The following is a 19,049-nucleotide window of genomic DNA, read 5'->3' as shown; positions in this document are numbered from 1 at the left end:
CCCTTACTGGATATATCATTTGCAGATATTCTCTGGTTCAGTAGATTGCCTTTCATTTTGGTTGCTGGTTTCCTTCCCTGTGTGAAAGCTTTTTAGTTTGGTGTAGTCCCATGTGCTTAATTTTGCTTTTGTTTCCCTTGCCTGAAGAGGCATATCCAAAAATATGTTGCTAAGACCAGTGTCAAAGAGATTACTGCCTATATTTTCTTCTAGAAGTTTTATGGTTTCAGGTCTAACATTTCAGTCTTTAATCCATTTTGAGTTTATTTTTGTATATGGTGTAAGAAAGAAGTCCAGTTTCATTTTTTTGAATGTAGCTGTCCAGTTTTCCCAACATCATTTATTGAAGAGACTGTCTTTTTCCCATTGGATATTCTTACCTCCATTGTCATAAATTAATTGACCATATAAGTGTGGATTCATTTCTGAGCTCTCTATTCTGTTTCATTGATCCATGTGTCTGTTTTTGTACCAGTATCATAATGTTTTGATTATTGTAACTTTGTATTATAGTTCAAAATCAGGGAATGTGGTATCTCCAGACTTATTCTTTTTTCTTAAGATTGTTTTGGCTATTTGGGGTCCTTTGTGGACCCATACAAATTTTAGGGTTATTTGTTTTAGTTCTGTGAAAAATGCCATTGGTATTTTGATAGGGATTGCATTGAATCTGTAGATTGCTTTGAGGAGTATGGACACTTTAACGATATTGTTTCTTCCAAATGCAATACTGTTGCATTTCTATATACTAATAATGAACCATCACAAAGAGAAATGAAGAAAACAATCCCATTTACAATTGCATCCGTATATTATTTTTGTATCCTGCAACTTTACTGAATTCATTTATTATTTCTAATAGTTTTTTTTGGTGGATATTAATTCAGTATTTTAATGTCAGTTACATAATTTGCTATAAAAAGAGAGCACCAGTAAAATTAAATCGATCAAGCTTCAAAGGAAATCTTAGTTTTTCATACTCAATTTATTTTCTTAAAGAGTTTGATTCACAAATTCATTTCTTAGACTTTTTTTTTTTTCTGGGACTCGCAAGAATAATATCCTTTTCTTATTCTTCCTCAAGTTGGAGTTATAATAGATGAATTAAGGCAATTTTTCCCATTTCTTGAACATGTTCTTACTTTGGCTAGAATTTCTTTCTTTTTTTTTTTTTAATAACTTTTTTTGTTTGTTTTATTCTGCATTTCTCATATGACAGCCCCAAACCCAACACTTGTTTTTGTTTTCTGCCTTTCTTATTCTGTCAGCATCTATGTCAGCACACTTTTTCCCAATAGCATATGCAATCTGATCCTCATCTGGTGGGTACACATAGGCCCTCAAAGATCCTGGCTCTCTAGCACGGGAACCTGAGTCCTTCCTTTCGACTACACCCATGTATGTCTGTGCTTGGGGCTCTGCCTTGGTCCCATCACCTTTGAGGTGTCCTTAGGCCAGGAGCACCAAACACGTTATATGCCAACTCTGAATAAATACAGGGGGCTGCTTGGAGCCCAGGGTTGAGGGTAAGGTGGCAGGCTGTGTCTGGGTTCCATTACAAAGAATGCTGTGCTTGACTGGCAGTGTCTGCCATGGCAACACCAACTAGACATGTCTGGAATGAGGATATTGGGAGAAGAGGCTACACGCTGGCCACAGGTTTAGAAAGGGACAAGGTGTACGTTCTATCCCTGCCTTAGGTGGTTGTTCTGTTTCCCAGGCTGTGTTGTCTCACTGGCCAGGAGGCTGAGGGGGCAGTCTAAAGACCATGAAGCTGCAAGTGGTTTCCCCAGGCCCTGGATCGGAGAGCATGAGCCCCAAGCTACAGGGAGCTTGGAAGGGCAGCCTGTGCAGGGCCCTACAGGGGTCTACATGCTGCAGGCCATGCTGGCATTAGCTCCTTGTCCTCTGGAGTCAGTTTCATCCAGGCAAAGCCAGCTGGCTGGCTGTCAAAGAGTCAGATACAACTTGGGGGTAAAAACACTTTTCCATGGCACTTACATAGAAGTGTACTGGCTGTCAAAGAGTCAGATACAACTTGGGGGTAAAAACAGTTTTCCATGGCACTTAATCTCTGGATACACTTTCCAAACTAAAAAGGTTTCTCTTCTATGTGCTACTGAGAAATCAAACTAGAGTAAAAGGACAGTCTTACTTTAATCAAGTTCCAGAATGAGGACATACAGCTTAGAAAAGCACTGTCTCAGCAGAAGATGCAAGGATGTGTGTAAAAGAATGTTTCTAGAAAATACCAAAGGCACCAAATATAACCCCAACTTTGCCTTCTGCTTATCCTTGATGCCACTCCATACCCCAGGCGGGGAGGCTACTTTGTCCAGCTGACTTTGGGAATGTCATAGTGCTCTGTGAGTGTGTCCAGGTGTCTGTTGAAGTCCTCTTCTCTCTGCTTGTGAGTATTAAATGCTTTCTTCAGGATTTGCCGCTTCTCCTGCATCTTCCATTTGCCGCTTCTCCTGCATCTTCTTGATGCCTGGGCCGGTGCCTACTTGTGCAGGCTGCACCGCTTCTCCTCCTCGTTCTTTTTGCTTGTTCCCATCGCATCCAGGAGTTTCACCTAGTCTTTGTCCTTCTTTTTCTTCTTCTGCTTAGTCACTCTGAGCTCTGCGATGCCTTTCAGCTTCAGAGGCCCCTTCTCCACAATTTCTTCCTTTTTCTCCCCCTCCTTCTTTGATCAAGGACAGTGATGCTTTTTTCCTCTGTCATCCAAGAAAAAGTTGCATAGACAAACAAAAAAAGGGAACAAGGACTTAATACTCCCACCTACTCCTGGGTTTTTGTGTCTCATCTCTTTTGTTCTATCTTTACTGTGCATGACTCAACATATGTGGACAATATCTTAAAATCCTGTTGGTACTCCATAAATTAAAATAACAGAGCCTCCTGACAGCAGTAGTTATATAAGTAAATGTAAACCAAGATTATCTATGATGCAGGGCACAATGGGAATTACTTTTCAGCTTTGTATAAGTTGACAATAGAGAATTATATTGATACTTGATAATCTTTAAAGGCATTTGTTGTATTTTTCCTATTTCCTATTCTTTATGTATCCATTGGAAGTATAATGAATTCAAATTAACTAAGTATGAGTTGTGAAAAAGATAATATTAGTAAGATGACTCCAGTCTAACCATCATCATAGGCTTATTCTTTTACCATCACCTAAAGAAGATAAGGGTTTTTTTGTGTGTATATAAGTATAGTGACATTTAATTCATAGATTTGTCATCATCATCTTTATTATCATTTCAAGATGATAATGATAATATTATACATTATCATAATCATAATTATCACGATTATGTGAGATTTTGTATATTTATCATTTAATATAATTCTTTTTCTAGTGATTCTTTAAAAAAAATTATTGCTAGATGTATAATTAAATGTCAGTGAATCAAGAGTGGCCAAGATGGTGGAGTAGGGAGACCCTGAGCTCACCTCCTCCCACAGGCACACCAAAATTACAACTATTTACAGAGAAACTATTGATGAGAAGGACCTGAAGACTAGCAGAAAAGATCTTCTACAACTATAGATATAAAGAAGGAACCACAATGAGATGGGTAGGAGGGGCAGAAATGTGGTATTAGTCAGACCCATACCACCAGGTAGGCAACCCACAAGTGGGAGGATAATTACAATTGTAGAGGTTTTCCCCAAGGAGCTAGGGGTCTGAACCCCACACTTGGCTCCCCACTTGAGGGGTCCTGCACTGGGAAGATGAGCCCTCAGAGTGTTTGGCTTTGACAACCAGCAGGGTTTACTTTTGGGAGAGCCAGGGGACTGTAGGAAACAGAAACTCCACTCTTAAATGGTGCACACAAAATTTCACATGCTGTGAGATCAAGGGCAGGAGCAAGCACTTGAAAAGAGCTTGGGTCAAATGCACTTGCTGATCTTGGAGAGATTCTTGCAGAGGCAGGAGGCAACTAGGACTTACCCTGGGGACATAAACACTGGCAGCAGCCATTTTTGGGAGTTTATTCTACCACAAGGACACTAGTACTGGCAGATGACATTTTGGAATCCTCCCACTATCTTATTCATGCTGGGACCCAGTTCCACCAACCAGCCAGTTGGCACCAGTCCTGGGACACCCCATGCCAAAGAGCTAACCAGACAAGGACACAGCCCCAACCACCAACAGGGCAGTTGCTTTAGGACCGCCTGAACCCCCAGCCTCCCTGGGACCTGGATCCATCCACCAGAGGGCCCAGGACCTGGTTCCACCCACCAGTGGGCAGTCACTAGCCTGGACTCCCAGTGCCCCACAATTAGTTGTCAGGACATGGCCCTACCCACCACCGGGCCAACACCAGATCCAGGACCTGTGGGCACCAGCCTTGGGACACCCTGGGCTCTGGTCTTGCCCACTAGCAAGCCCACACCAGCTTTGCACCCCTGGGTCACAGCCAGCCACCCCAGGACCTGGCTTCACTCACTAGTGGGCCAGCAATAGCCCTGGGACACCCCCAAGGGCTCTGCAGCCAGCCGCCTCATGACCTGACCTCACACACCAGTGGGCCTGCACGAGGACTGGGACTTTGTAGGCCATGAACAGCCACTTGTGGCAGGAACTGGCCCTGCTTACCAGTGGCCAGCAGTTTCTGTACTCAGCAAGGCCTGCTGACTAACTGGACTGAGGGTCAGTCATGCCTACCAGCATGCCCAGAGTAGTCAGCCCACCACAACAAAAGGCTCACACAACCCACATAGATGATGCCTCTAGAGCATATAATGCTGGTGACCAGAGTGGAGTGTGCTGCTAAGCCCCATAGGACATCTCCTACATAAGGCCACTTCTCCAAGATCAGGTAGCCAGACTACCAAATACATAGAAATAAAAATGGAGAATTAAGCAAAATGAAGTGACAGAGGAACAAGATAAAGCTATGGAAGAAGAACTAAGTGAAGTGGAGATAAGCAATCTGCCTGATAAAGAATTCAAGGTAATGATCATAGAGATGCTCAAGGAATTTGGGAGAAGAACAGATGAGAAGTCAGAAGTTTCTAACAACAAGTTAGAAAATATGAAAAAGAACCAAACAGAGATGAAGAATACAATAACTGAAATAAAAATTACACTAGAAGTAATCAACAGTAGATTAATAATACAGAGGAACAGATCAGCAAGCTGGAAGGCAGAGTAGTGGAAATCACCCAAGCTGAACAGAAAAAAGAAAAAACTTTTTCAATGAGGGCACTTTAAGAGACCTCTGGAACAACATCAAGTGTACTAATATTAGCACTAACATTAGGGGTCCCAGAAAGAGAAGAGAGAAGATGGCAGAGAACATATTTGAAGATATAATAGCTGAAAACTTCCTTAACCTGGGAAAAGAAACAGACATCCAAGCACAGGAAGCACAGGGAGTTCCAAACAAGATCAACCCAAAGAGGATGACACCAAGACACACAGTAATTAAAATGGCAAAAATTTAAGATAAAGAGAAAATATTAAAAGCAGCAAGAGAAAAGCGACTTGTTATGTACAGTGGACTCCCATAAGGCTATCAGCTGACTTTGCAGCAGAAACCCTGCAGGTCAGAAGGGAGCGGCACAATATATTTAAAATGTTGAAAGGGAAAAACCTACAACCAAGAATACTCTACCAGCAAGGCTATCATTCATATTTGAAGGAGAGATCAAGAGGTTACAGAGACGCAAGAGCCAAAAGAGTTCATCATTATGAAACCAGCTTCACAAGAAATGTTAAAGGGACTTCTCTAAGTGGAAAAGACTATAAATAGAAATATGAAAATTATATAAGGAAAAATCTCTTTGGTAAAGGCAAATATTCAGTAAAGGTAGTAGATCAACCACATATAAAGTGAGTAGGAATGTTAAAAGACAAAGGTAATAAAATCATCTATATCCACAATAACTAGCTAAGGGATACACAAAACAAAAAGAAATAAAATATGACATCGAAAACAGTAAACATGGTGGTGGGGGAATACAAATGCAGGATTGTTAAAATGCATTCAAACTTAAGAGATCAGGAACTTGAAATATATAAACACATATAAACTATATATATATAAACTTCATGATATATATATAAACTTCATGGTAACCACAAACCAGAATCAAAAATAAATACATACACATCAAAGAAAAAGGAATCCAAAAATAACACTAGTCATCAAATCACAAGGAAAAAGAGCAAAAGAAGAAGAAAAGAACAAAAACGAACTATAAAAACAACCAGAAAACAGTTAACAAAATGGCAATACATGCATACCTATCAATAAGTACTTTAAATGTAAATGGACTAAATGCTCCAATCAAAAGATATGGAGTGGCTGAATGGATACAAAAACAAGACCCGTATATATGATGCCTACAAAAACTCAATTCAGATCTAAAGACATGCACAGACTGAAAGTGAGAAGATGTAAAAGTTATTCCATGCAAATGAAAATGAGAAGAAAGCTGAGGCAGTAATACTTATATCAGCCAAAATAGATTTTGAAACAAAGACTGTAACAAGAGATAAGGACATTACATAATGATCAAGGGATCAATCCAAGAAGAAGATATAACAATTGTAAATATACATGCACCCCATGTAGGAGCACCTAAACACATAAAGCAAATATTAATAGACAAAAAGGGAGAAACTGACAGTAACACAATAATATTAGGGGACTTTAACACCACACTTATATCAATGGACAGATCATCCAGACAGAAAATCAATAGGGAAACATTGGTCTTAAGTGACACATTAAACCAGATGGGCTTAATAGATGTATATAGAACATTACATCCAAAAGCAGCAGAATGCACATTCTTTTCAAGTGTACAATACATGGAACATTCTCCAGGATAAATCACATCCTAGGCCAGAAAACAAGTCTCAGTAAATTTAAGAAGATTGCAATCATATCTAACATCTTTTCCAATCACAGAACTATGAGACTAGAAATCAACTGCAAGGAAGAAAACTGCAAAAAACACAAACATATGGAGGCTAAATAATATGCTACTAAAGAACCAATGTGTTGCTGAAGAAGTCAAGGAAGAAATTAAAAAAAAGAGAAACACCTGGAGACAAATGAAAACAAAAACACAATGATTCAAAATCTATAGGATGCAGCAAAAGCAACTCTAAGAGGTATGTATATAGCAGTATAAGCCTACGTCGGGAAACAAGAAAAATCTCAAATAAACAACCTAACCTTATGACTAAATTTCTAAAAAAAAAAACTAAGAACAAACAGAAGTCAAAGTTAGTATAAGGAAAGAAATCATAAAGATCAGAGCAGAAATAAAAATGAAATAGTGACTTAAAAAAATAGAAAAGATCAATGAAACTAAGAGCTGGTTCTTTGAAAAAATTAAAAAATGGGCAAACCTTTAGCCAGACTCATCAAGAAAAAAAGAGAGAGGGCCCAAATCAATAAAATCAGAAATGAAAAAGGAGAAGTTACAATCAACACCACAGAAATACAAAGGATAATAAGAGATTACTATGAACAATTATACACAATAAAATGGACAACCTAGAAGAAATGGACACATTCCTAGAAATGTACAATCTCCCAAGACTGAATCAGGAAGAAATAAAAAATATGAACTGACCAATTACCAGTAAAGAAATTGAATTGGTAATTAAAAACTCCCAACAAAGTCCAGGCTCAGACAGCATCACAGGTGAATTCTACCAAACACATAAAGAAGAGTTAACACCTATCCTTCTCAAACTATTCTAAAACATTGCAAGGGAAAGAATGCTTCCGTACTCATTCTTCAAGGCCAACATCACCCAGATAACAAAACCAGACAAAGGTATCACACACAAAAAAGAAAATTACAGGCCAATATCACTGATGAATATAGATGCAAAAATCCTCAACAAAATACTAGCAAAGTGAATTCAACAGCACATTACAAGGATCATACAGAATAATCAAGTGGGATTTATCCTAGGGATGTAAGGATGTACAATATCCACAAATTAATCAGTGTGACACACCACACTAACAAATTGAAGAATAAAAAATTATATGATCATCTCAATAGATGCAGAAAAAGCTTTTCAAAAACTTCAACATCTATTTATGATAAAAAACTCTCAAGAAAGTGAGTATAGAAGGACCACACCTCAACATAATACAAGCCATATACGAGAAGCCCACAGCTAACATCATACTCAATGGTGAAAAGCTGAAAGCATTTCCTCTGAGATCAGGAATAAGACAAGGATGCCCATTCTCACCACTTTTATTCAACATAGTATAGGAAACCCTAGCCACACCAATCAGACAAGAAAAAGAAACAAAAGGCATCCAAATTGGAAAGGAAGAAGTAAAACAGTTACTGTTTGCAGATGACATGATACTATACACAAAAAATTCTTAATACACCACCAAAAATCTACTAGAACTCATCAGTGAATTTGGTCAATTCGCAGGATACAAAATTAATGTACAGAAATCTGTTGCATTTCTATACACTAACAATGAACTATCAGAAAGAGAAATTAAAGAAATAATCCCATTTGTAAATGCATCAAAAAGAATACAGTACCTAGGAATAAATCTAACTAAGGAAGTAAAAGACCTGTACTTAGAAAACTATAAGGCACTGATGAAAGAAATTAAAGACAACACAACCAGATGGAAAGATATACCATGTTCATGGATTGGAAGAATTAATATTGTTAAAATGACCATACTACCCAAGGTAATTTACAGATTCAGTGCAATCCCTATCAAAATACCAATGGCATTTTTCACAGAACTAGAACAAATAATTCTAAAATTTGTATGGAAACACAAAAGACCCCAATTAGCCATAATTTTCTCAATCTTGAGAAAGAGCATAACTGGAGATATCACACTCCCTGATTTCAAACTATACAAATGAGGTACAGTCATCAAAACAGTATGGTACTGGCACAAAAACAGACACATAGATCAGTGGAACAAAATAGAGAGCCCATAAATGAACCCACACTTATATGGTTAATTAATCTATGACAAAGGAGACAAGAATATACAGTGGGGAAAGACAGCCTCTTCAATAAATGGTGCTGGGAAAACTTGACAACTACATGAAAAGAGTCAAACTGGACTACTTTCTTATACTACATATAAAAATAAATTCAAAATGGATGAAAGACTTAAATATAAGACCTGAAACCATAAAACTTCTAGCAGAAAACATAGGCAATAATCTCTTTGACATTGGAGTTAGCAATATTTTTTTGGATATGTCTCTTTAGGCAAGAAACAAAAGCAAAATTAAACAAATGGAAATGAGACTACATCAAACTAAAAAACTTTTGCACAATGAAGGAAACTATCAAGAAAACAAAAAGGCCACCTACTGAATGGTCAAAGATATTTGTAAATGATATATCTGACATGGGGTTAATCTCCCAACTATACAGAGAACTCATACAACTTGACATCAAAAAACCCCAAAGAACCTAATTAAAAAATTGGCAGAGTATATGAACATTTTCAAAAGAAGACATACAGGTGGCCAACAGGCACATGAAAAAAAAAATGCTCAACATTACTAATCATCAAGGAAATGCAAATCTAAACCACAATGAGATATCACCTCACACCTATCAGAATATATATTATCAAAAAGACAACAAATAACAAGTGTTGATGAGGATATGGAGAAAAAGGAACCCTTATGTATTGAGTTGGCCAAAAAGTTCATTTGGTTCTAAGTAAAACAAAAAGACACATTTTTCATTTTCACAAAGAACTTTATTGAACAACGTATTCACTAACCAAAGTAACTTTTTGGACAACCCAATACTATTGGTGGGAATGTAAATTGGTGCAGCCACTATGGAAAACAATGTGAGATTCCTCAAAAAATTAAAAATAGAATTATCTTATGACCCAACAATTCCACTCCTAGGTACTTATCCAAAGAAAAGGAAAACATTAATTTGTAAACATATATGCTCCCCTATGTTCATAATAGTCAAGATATGGAAGCAACCTAAGCTCCAGTAGTAGATGAATGGATAAAGAATAAGTTATCTATATAAAATGGAATATTACTCAGCCATGAAAGAGAATGAAATATTGCCATTTGCAACAACATGGATGGACCCTAGAAGATATTATGCTAAGTGAAATAAGTCAGAGAAAGACAAATATGGTGTAATTTCACTTACACGTGGAATCTAAAAAAACAAAACAAATGAAGAAATGTAACAAAACAGAAAGATTCATATATACAGAGAACAAACTGATGGTTGCCAGAGGTGGGGTAGAAGAGAAATAGGTGAGGGAAATTAAGAGGTACAAACTTCCAGTTACAAAATAAATGAGTCACAGGTATGAAATGTATAGTATAGGGAATATATCAATAATTATGTAATATCTTGGTAAGTTGACAAATGGTAGGTAACTAGACTTAATTGTGATGATAATTTTGAGATGTATAGAAATATTGAATCACTGCTTTGTGAACCAGGAACATAGTATTGTTATACTTCAAAAACATAAACAAACACATAGAAAAAGAGATCAGATTTGCGGTTACCAGAGGCGGGGGTTGGTTGGGGGGTGGATTGGGATGAAGGCAGTCAAAATGCACAAACTTCCAGTTGTAAGATAAGTAAGCACTAGGGATGTAATGTACAACATGATAAATATAATTAACACTTCTGTGTGTTAATACATGAAAGTTGTTAAGAGAGTAAATCCCAAGTGTTCTCATCACAAGGAAAAATTTTTTTCCCATTTCTTTAATTTTTTATCTACATGAGATAATGGATGTTCATTAAATATATTGTGGTAATAATTTCATGGTCCACGTAATTCAAATCATTATGCTCTACACCTTAAACTTATACAGTGCTGTATGTCAATTGCATCTCAGCAAAAATGGAAGAAAAAAAATGTCTATGAATCTATACAATTAATCCACATTCTGGATAAACACTACAATCTCAATCTGAAACAAGTCCATGAATTATCATATGTCTTTGTATGTCTTTGGCAAATATACACACAAGAGATTATATACCTGTTATCTATTATGTAAATATAGGATTTACTTTAGCTATGCCAGACAAAGTCAGAAAAATAAAGGTGCTGTAGGCAGAAGGATTTATAACATTCACGGGGCCGAGGCAGGGGTGTTAATAATGTTCACAGCCACAGAAGAAATTACAAAGAGTAAGATGGACCACAACAATGAAAACAGTACAATACAGTGAGAGAAACTGAATAAAGGCAACAAGATTTAGAGACTTGCAAGGGAGGCTGGGAAACATTGCTTTGTTACAGAATACAATGGAACCAAGTAAAGAACAAAATAAAAATAAGTTGGTTGAAAAAGGAGATATTCTAGGGAATTCAGGTAAGGAATTTGAGTTTGTTGGGTGTGAGGGTATTTGAAAATGCATATCTCTTCTTCCAGTTTCATGCCTGCAGGAACACAGATGGGAACCTAATAAGAAAAAAAGGCAAGGTCTTTAGTTGGGGGCTTTAAGGGTGTTACCTCGTTATTATTATTCCTGAAGAGTACCAGCTTTCCATGTTCTTTAGTTTTTCTTTTGTTTCATAATGGCATTTGGGTAAAATTGCCTGTGTAATACCCTCCTAGACACATCAAGTTTTGGGAAAAAACAATACTTTCCTCTTTATGTCATCGCTTCATGGTGGGCGAAGCTTGGGCTTCTCAGTGTGTTTGGACCATTGTCATGCATAGCTTCCTGTGTGAGGAAATCTAAAATTAACTCTGAGTACAAGAGGGCATGAGTTCAAATCCAGATTCTAGCAGTGTACATTTTGGTTCTGTAAACTTCTGTTTCCTTATATGTAAAATTTGGAAAACAATTTCACCTAACTCAGAGGTTGTGAGATGTGAAATAAGCATAGTGAATGGAACATAGTGAATGTTCAGTAGCTGATATTGGTTCTTTAATATGAACCATCATATAGCCATCAACTTAGTCTTTATCTACCAGTTGCTTTGCTTAATGACTGAGTATCGTACTGATGGGAAAGCTCGTTCTGGCTAATCAAATGTTAACTTAATTCCAGGCATGATGGGGTATTTACCTGGTGTGCTAATTTAGTTTAGAAAGATAAATAATGTTAGTGCATATTGGTGATAATATTAAAATTACTATAAATCAGGAAAAAACTGTATTTTAAAAGACACCTATTGTTTGGAACTGCATAGAAACCAGTCAGTATGACCTTGTGACTCCAGCAAGATGAGGTTTGGAGTGTCATGTAGTCGTGAGACTACAGGATGAAGAGAGGCAGGGCAGGCAGGGGCAGGGGTGATGCCTCTGGGACCCTTCTCACCTAACCAGATCCCACCAATATTTGAAAATGAGAGGAGATCAGTGAAGAAATGGATAATTCACAGGGCTGCATGCAAAGCAGGTTGGGCTGATAGCTTAATGGAGTTATCATACTTTCATCATTCTTCAGATCATCAAGTTCACAAGCAAATGCAGACGGGCATAGCTTCTGTGGTTGCTACCACTTGATTTGAAAGACATTTATTGAGAGAGTTGCTTTGGCAAAGAAAGAGCAAGAGATAATTTCTTAACGTTTAGGACCATGGTTCTTTATCCCCAGTACAAATTGTGCATCATAGTCTTTTACAACTGCAATTTTTTTTACTCGTGAAAGAATGAAAATCTTACTTTATTTATTTTTAAAGTTTATTTCTTTATTTGGCCATGTTGGGTCTCAGTTGCAGCAGGCGGGCTCTTCGTCGTGGCGCGCGGACTCCTGAGCGCAGGGGCTCAGTAGTTAAGGCGTGCGGGCTTAGTTGCCCCGTGGCATGTGGGATCTTAGTTCCCCAACCAGGGATCGAATCTGCATCCCCTACATTGGAAGGCATATTCTTAACCACTGGACCACCAGGGAAGTCCCTGAAAATCTTACTTTAAAAAGACAATAAATTGCTTAGATTTATTTTTGCTTTTAAAGTTCCAGTGATGCATTAACTTTAGTTAAAAGGGAACTTCAAAATCATTCTTTTATTCTATCTTATCTCCCTTGTCTACAGATCTATAATGTAACAACTCAATCTTCATGTGTAGTTTCTGCTAGTTCAGACTCAAGATATATTGCTTCCACTGTATTCTTTAGAACATTCCATGGCAGAGACATCAAATTAGTGTATATATTTTTTCTTCACTTCAACTATATTTAAAGTCTCACCAAATTTTTTTCTTCATCTTAGCTATATTAAATAAAAACATAACAAAAAAAGGGCAGGTACCAAATCCCTAATGCCTACTGTTTGCTTCTTATTTTTAAGAGAACTTCTTACAATAAAATCAGAATCAGAATATAAATGTGTCACCCAGAAATCTCTTAGCAGTATTGGTAGCTTTTCAAACTACACATTAAAATTTAGTCTTGTATTATTTTTTACATATCTTAAGGAATCTGAAGAATTTCTTCACCTTAAGCAATTTGAGTAAATGGGATTTTGTAGGGTTTTTGGTTGGGATTTTCTCAATAGCTTCAAGGAAGATCTGACTTTCTCATCCATCCTTCTGTAATTAAATGACAGGCTTTTAGAGAGATGAGAGGCAGGCTGCCCACTCAGAAGCACCATCTCACCCTTCAGGAAGAGCTCCCAAATTAAGAATCCCAAAGATTCCATACAAGCAGCTACATAGAAATGAAGCTGGCGCTGCAGAGGTGATCTGGATGCAGTAAGAAATGCAGGAAGATGCCCACAAATAAAAATTAAGTCTGTAATCTCTAACATGTGCTCTTCCTTGTCTTCTTTGGAGAATTTTAAACACTATTAGAGTTCACTCAACTGCTCTCCTCATCCAAGGCTGAATCATGGCTAACGTTTACTAAAGGAAAGTGGATTCTATCTCTTGGTCTTAAGAAAAATTGTTGAGTTTTTTCTCAGTCTCAGTGAAAGTGGTAGTTTTCCTAGTGGAGGAATTAGGTGGTATAAATTATTTTGGGGAAATTGAGTTTTATCTTGCAGTCTTGCTCTCTTCCATTTACTAGCTATTTGATCTCAGTCACTTTCTAAATCTCTGTCCACCAGTTTCCTGATCTATATAACTGAGATAATAATAATACCTATAAATGCTTGATAATTGTTCTATATTAATAATTATTGTTAAATTAATATGCTGGAGTAACCTCTCTACCTGATGACTTTTGGGTATAAAATGTCTTTGTCTGGTAGGTAAAGGACAGTGACATCAACATTGGGCATTACTGTTGGGCGTGGGATTAAGCTAGGGGTTGAGAAAAATGAAAACATGGTCCTGACCTTAGACACATTAAATTTTATTTTTGTGCATAAAAATATACAGTAAAAAAGTTGTTTTCAGTTTTGAAAATTTATTGAGCTATGCACTTTGTATACTTTTAATGCATATTATTTATCAATAAAAAGATAGAACAAAAAATAAACAATTTCTATGATAATCCTATAATGTGGAGTGTGAAAAAATGAAGACATTTATAGCCTAGTTGAAATTAGAAATTAGAATTAATAGCTTCCCTTTTTTTGGAACAACCACACTGATAATAAAGTAGAAATCATCATAAATCACCACGAACCTGGTTACCTTTAGAAAATTGGAGTTGGTTCCCAAACTGGATGAAAATATATGCCTATTTAGGGCTTCCCTGGTGGCGCAGGGGTTAAGAATCCACCTGCCCATCATCAAAAAAATCTACAAACAATAAATGCTGGAGAGGGTGTGGAGAAAAGGGAACCCTCTTGCACTGTTGGTGGGAATGTAAATTGATACAGCCACTATGGAGAACAGTATGGAGGTGCCTTAAAAAACTAAAACTAGAACTACCATATGACCCAGCAATCCCACTACTGGGCATATACCCCGAGAAAACCACAATTCAAAAGGAGTCATGTACCACAATGTTCATTGCAGCTCTATTTACAATAGCCAGGACATGGAAGCAACCTAAGTGTCCATCGACAGACGAATGGATAAAGAAGATGTGGCACATATATATATATAATGGAATATTACTCAGCCATAAAAAGAAACGAAATTGAGTTATTTGTAGTGAGGTGGATGGACCTAGAGTCTGTCATACAGAGTGAAGTAAGTCAGAAAGAGAAAAACAAATACCGTATGCTAACACATATATATGGAATCTAAAAAAAAAAAAATAAGTTCTGATGAACCTATGGCCAGGACAGGAATAAAGTTGCAGACGTAGAGAATGGACTTGAGGACAAGGGGAGGGGTAAGGGTAAGCTGGGACAAAGTGAGAGAGTGGCATGGACTTACAAATACTACCAAATGTAAAATAGATAGCTAGTGGGAAGCAGCCGCATAGCACAGGGAGATCAGCTTGGTGATTTTTGACCACCTAGAGAGGTGGGATAGGGAAGGTGGGAAGGAGACGCAAGAGGGAGGAGATATTGAGATATATGTATATGTATAGCTGATTCACTTTGTTATAAAGCAGAAACTAACACATCACTGTAAAGCAATTATACTCCAATAAAGATGTTTAAAAAAACGAAATGACATTTTCACATTGTAAAAAAGAAAAAAAAAGAATCTGCCTGCCAATGCAGGGGACACGGGTTCGAGCCCTGGTCCGGGAAGATCCCACATGCCGTGGAGCAACTAAGCCCGTGCACCACGACTACTGAGCCTGCGCTCTAGAGCCCGTGAGCCACAGCTACTGAGCCCCCGTACCACAACTACTGAAGCCCACGCGCCTAGAGCCCATGCTTCACAACAAGAGAAACCACCGCAATGAGAAGCCCGCGCACGGCACCCCAGCAAAGAGTAGCCCCCGCTCGCCGCAACTAGAGAAAGTCCGTGTGCAGCAACAAAGACCCAACACAGCCAAAAATAAATAAATAAAATAAATTTATTAAAAAAATAGTTTAAAAAAGAGAAAATATATGCCTATCTATAGGACAACCAAAAGAAATGACTTGCTCTTTTGTGTCTACACTATTTGAATATGGCCTCCAAGAAAGTTTCAAGAAAATAAGTCTTCCAGAGGAATTTGCTAAATTAATCTGTGACCCACTAAAAGCAAGAGAGAGTTTTTCTTCTTACTCTAGCAGAGAAGTCCTGGGACAGAATGCCTGACCCTACTCTTATCGTATGCCTCTCTCTGAACCAGGCATGGAGTCTAGGGGAATGGAGTTCTCACTGCCTGGCTTGTAGCATCACGGGAAGTGAGAGCACTGTGACCAAAAGTCCCCAAGGCAGCATGTTTGGGGAAGATGGTTTCCTCAAGGAAGTGAAGATAGGCGGGCAATTCGTGTAGCATGTAAAGAAGTGTAGGCGTTCTCCTGCTTGATCACAATTTCATAGTGGAGATGGGGGACTGATTTACAGATGACAGGTGCAGTTTCGGCAGGACCAATGAGGACAGTAGCTATGGGGAGGAGATGTGATAAGAGTGGTCTGATATTAAGACGTAGTGTCTACAGAAGTGACAATGAACTAAAAGTAGGATCCAGGCTTTCCCCAGATATCCAGTTTGGGTGACTCGAGGATAGTGGTGACATTCTTACTGAAAAAAGAGATAAGAAGAGAAGTCAGTTGAGGCAGAAGGAAGATAATGAGTTTAGTTTTGGACATGATAAGCTGTAGAAAATTATAATAAGTTGGGAAAATATAAGTGAAACCATACAGCAAAGTTTTTAAAAAGCTAGATTCTTTCGACAAATCGAAGATTTACGTAATTGAAAACAGAAGGAAAAGAAAAAAGAGAAAGGAGAGTTCAGTAACTGAGTTTCTTCTGGCAAAACAAGTTCATTGTGTAGTCAGCTTTATTTGGGTAATGAAGCAGCTTTAGCCTTCTATCTAGAATATCTTTGTTTCACTGCGCTTTATCATTACTAAGAATACCACTTTAAAGAATATAATGTTTCTCATTTCAAAGTAATTCATACGTTTTAGGGACAATTTGAGAAAAGCAAAATAAAGCAGTTCATCATGTACGATAATAAATATCTTGACACAGTCCCAGGTTTTCAGTTATTAAAAATAACTTTTGCCATTATAAGAAACAGCCTAGCAGTACAGAAGAAGATCACCTAATTAAGATCACTTAAATTTCAATACCTTGAGTAGCCACTGATAATATTTTGACTATGTTTTCATGCATTTCATACACACACACTTACACACACATATATACACATGTAGATGCAAATTTATTTAAATGGAGTCATATCACATATACTCTTTTATCATGGACATCTCTATATTTTTTTAAACTATCTTGTTATTATGGTTTTTCTGTGTGTTCCTTCTTCTTTTTTTCATTTCTTTATTCTGTCTCCAAAGCAACTTAATTATATATATATATAATTAGTAAAGTATGTATTTTGTAAATATATATATGTTCATATGTGTGTTTATAATGTGTGATATGAAAATATGGAGGAATCAGTCATTGTTTTAAAATTGTTTTTAAAAACTAGAGTCATATTATAGATACTTTTTGTACTAAGGGGCTTTTCCCCTTAATAATACATTGTGAAAGTCCCCCCAAGTCAGTTGCATTAGGTATAATGTAAAAGCGTCTCATCTGCTTGAGAGTAACTTTCCTAAGAGCAGGGACAGTATCATATTTGTTTTCTGTAGGACCTAGTATCTCACAGTATATCGCAGGGACTTGAGTATGAATATGCTGATATTATCAATAGTTTGAAGCCAAGCACTTGAGAATAAAAATATCTGGGCTGAGCAATTTGTCAAAGCTTATTTATGTGAAGCATGAGGTAACTTAACACTCCACGAGGCTGATAATACTTTTACTCCCATTTCACACATGAAGAAAATGAGGTGCATAGACTTAAAATCACTTTTCCAAGAACACAAAACCTGTGCATTGCAAGCTACCGCCCTCCACTCTCACAAATGCCAAATGGTTGTTTTGTAAAGTAAATGGTAACCATGATAAAAATCAACATGCCCCTCTCGTAAGAGGGTAATTCATCTTGAGGACTCACACCACATTCTTTGCCTGGAGCTTTTCACGCTTCTCCCATGGTCACAGTTTTCCTCTTTAGAAGTCTTCTACGATGTGTAGCGGACATCAATTTTCACATTCCGTTTACAGAGGAGAAGAATGAGACACAATGAGGTTAAGTTATTTGATCAAATGACGTAGGAGAAGTCAGTAAAGGAAAGAGACAGAGGAAACAGTCCTATTGATCCCCAGGCTAGAATTCTGCCTCCCAATTAAACCTGAATTCTGGAAAACCCCACACAGCTTAAGTTTTGTTATAAATGTGAATCTCAGCACTTAATGTATAGCTTTTAAGGGGAAGAAAAGCAGGAAATGTGGTGCCTGGTTTGGAGCTGGTGCGTAGTTGGGAATGCAGAGCCAGGCTGCATCTCTCCTGAGCTGGGTGTGCTGTGCAGATGGCCTGCATCAGCGTCTCCCAGGGAGCTTGTTGAAAGGCAGAGCCTGGGTCCACCCACTGAATCAGAATCTGGACGATGGAGTCTGGAATTTGGGGGATGCACTCTGTGGTATACACTTTTAATAAACATGTCAGATAACTTTCATGCATGCTAATATTTGAGAACAATTGCTGTGTCCTCCAAAGGACCCTCTTGGGCGTCCTGGCTTAGTGGGAAAGGCAGCCATTTCCCATACTACAGGCTCTTGGGGAAGTTACTTAAATTCCCTGATTCTTGGTTTCCACATCTATAAAATGGGGATAATAACACTCATTAATGCATAGGGTTATTATAAAATTAAAAGTAATGTATGTAAAGATTCTGGCACTCACTGATTAACTCTGAAGGGCATTCAGCCTAAATCATAATAAGAGCAAAATCTTGTGAACGTATCTTAGAAAACATGAACCTGATTAATTTCGTATGGTTTTCGGTTGGGAAAGAATTTCGAAGAAAGGAAGTTAGAAATCCAGTGATATGCGGTGACTAACCCCTAATGAAGGTCAAGATTTTCAAAACCTATATGAAGCACCATCACTCCCTCATGGCGTTTTTTAGGAAGAGATGGACGGGTAACGTAACAGGAAAGCAGACCCAGGCACAGGCATGGAGCAGA

General features: G+C 37.6%; 1 protein-coding gene and 1 pseudogene across 14 annotated transcripts in view; one reads left to right on the top strand and one right to left on the bottom strand.

Moving 5' to 3' along the window:
- Positions 1-19,049, top strand: part of LMNTD1 (lamin tail domain containing 1) — a 431,818-nt gene that overhangs the window by 88,412 nt on the left and 324,357 nt on the right. The window lies entirely within an intron of this gene.
- LOC132372846 (protein FAM32A-like) lies at positions 2,112-3,994 on the bottom strand (annotated as a pseudogene).

Source organism: Balaenoptera ricei, chromosome 10 (genome assembly GCF_028023285.1).
Source record: "Balaenoptera ricei isolate mBalRic1 chromosome 10, mBalRic1.hap2, whole genome shotgun sequence".
Taxonomy (NCBI): Eukaryota; Metazoa; Chordata; class Mammalia; order Artiodactyla; family Balaenopteridae; genus Balaenoptera; species Balaenoptera ricei.
Note: the sequence above shows the minus strand (reverse complement) of the source record. Positions and strands in the feature narration are given on the sequence as shown.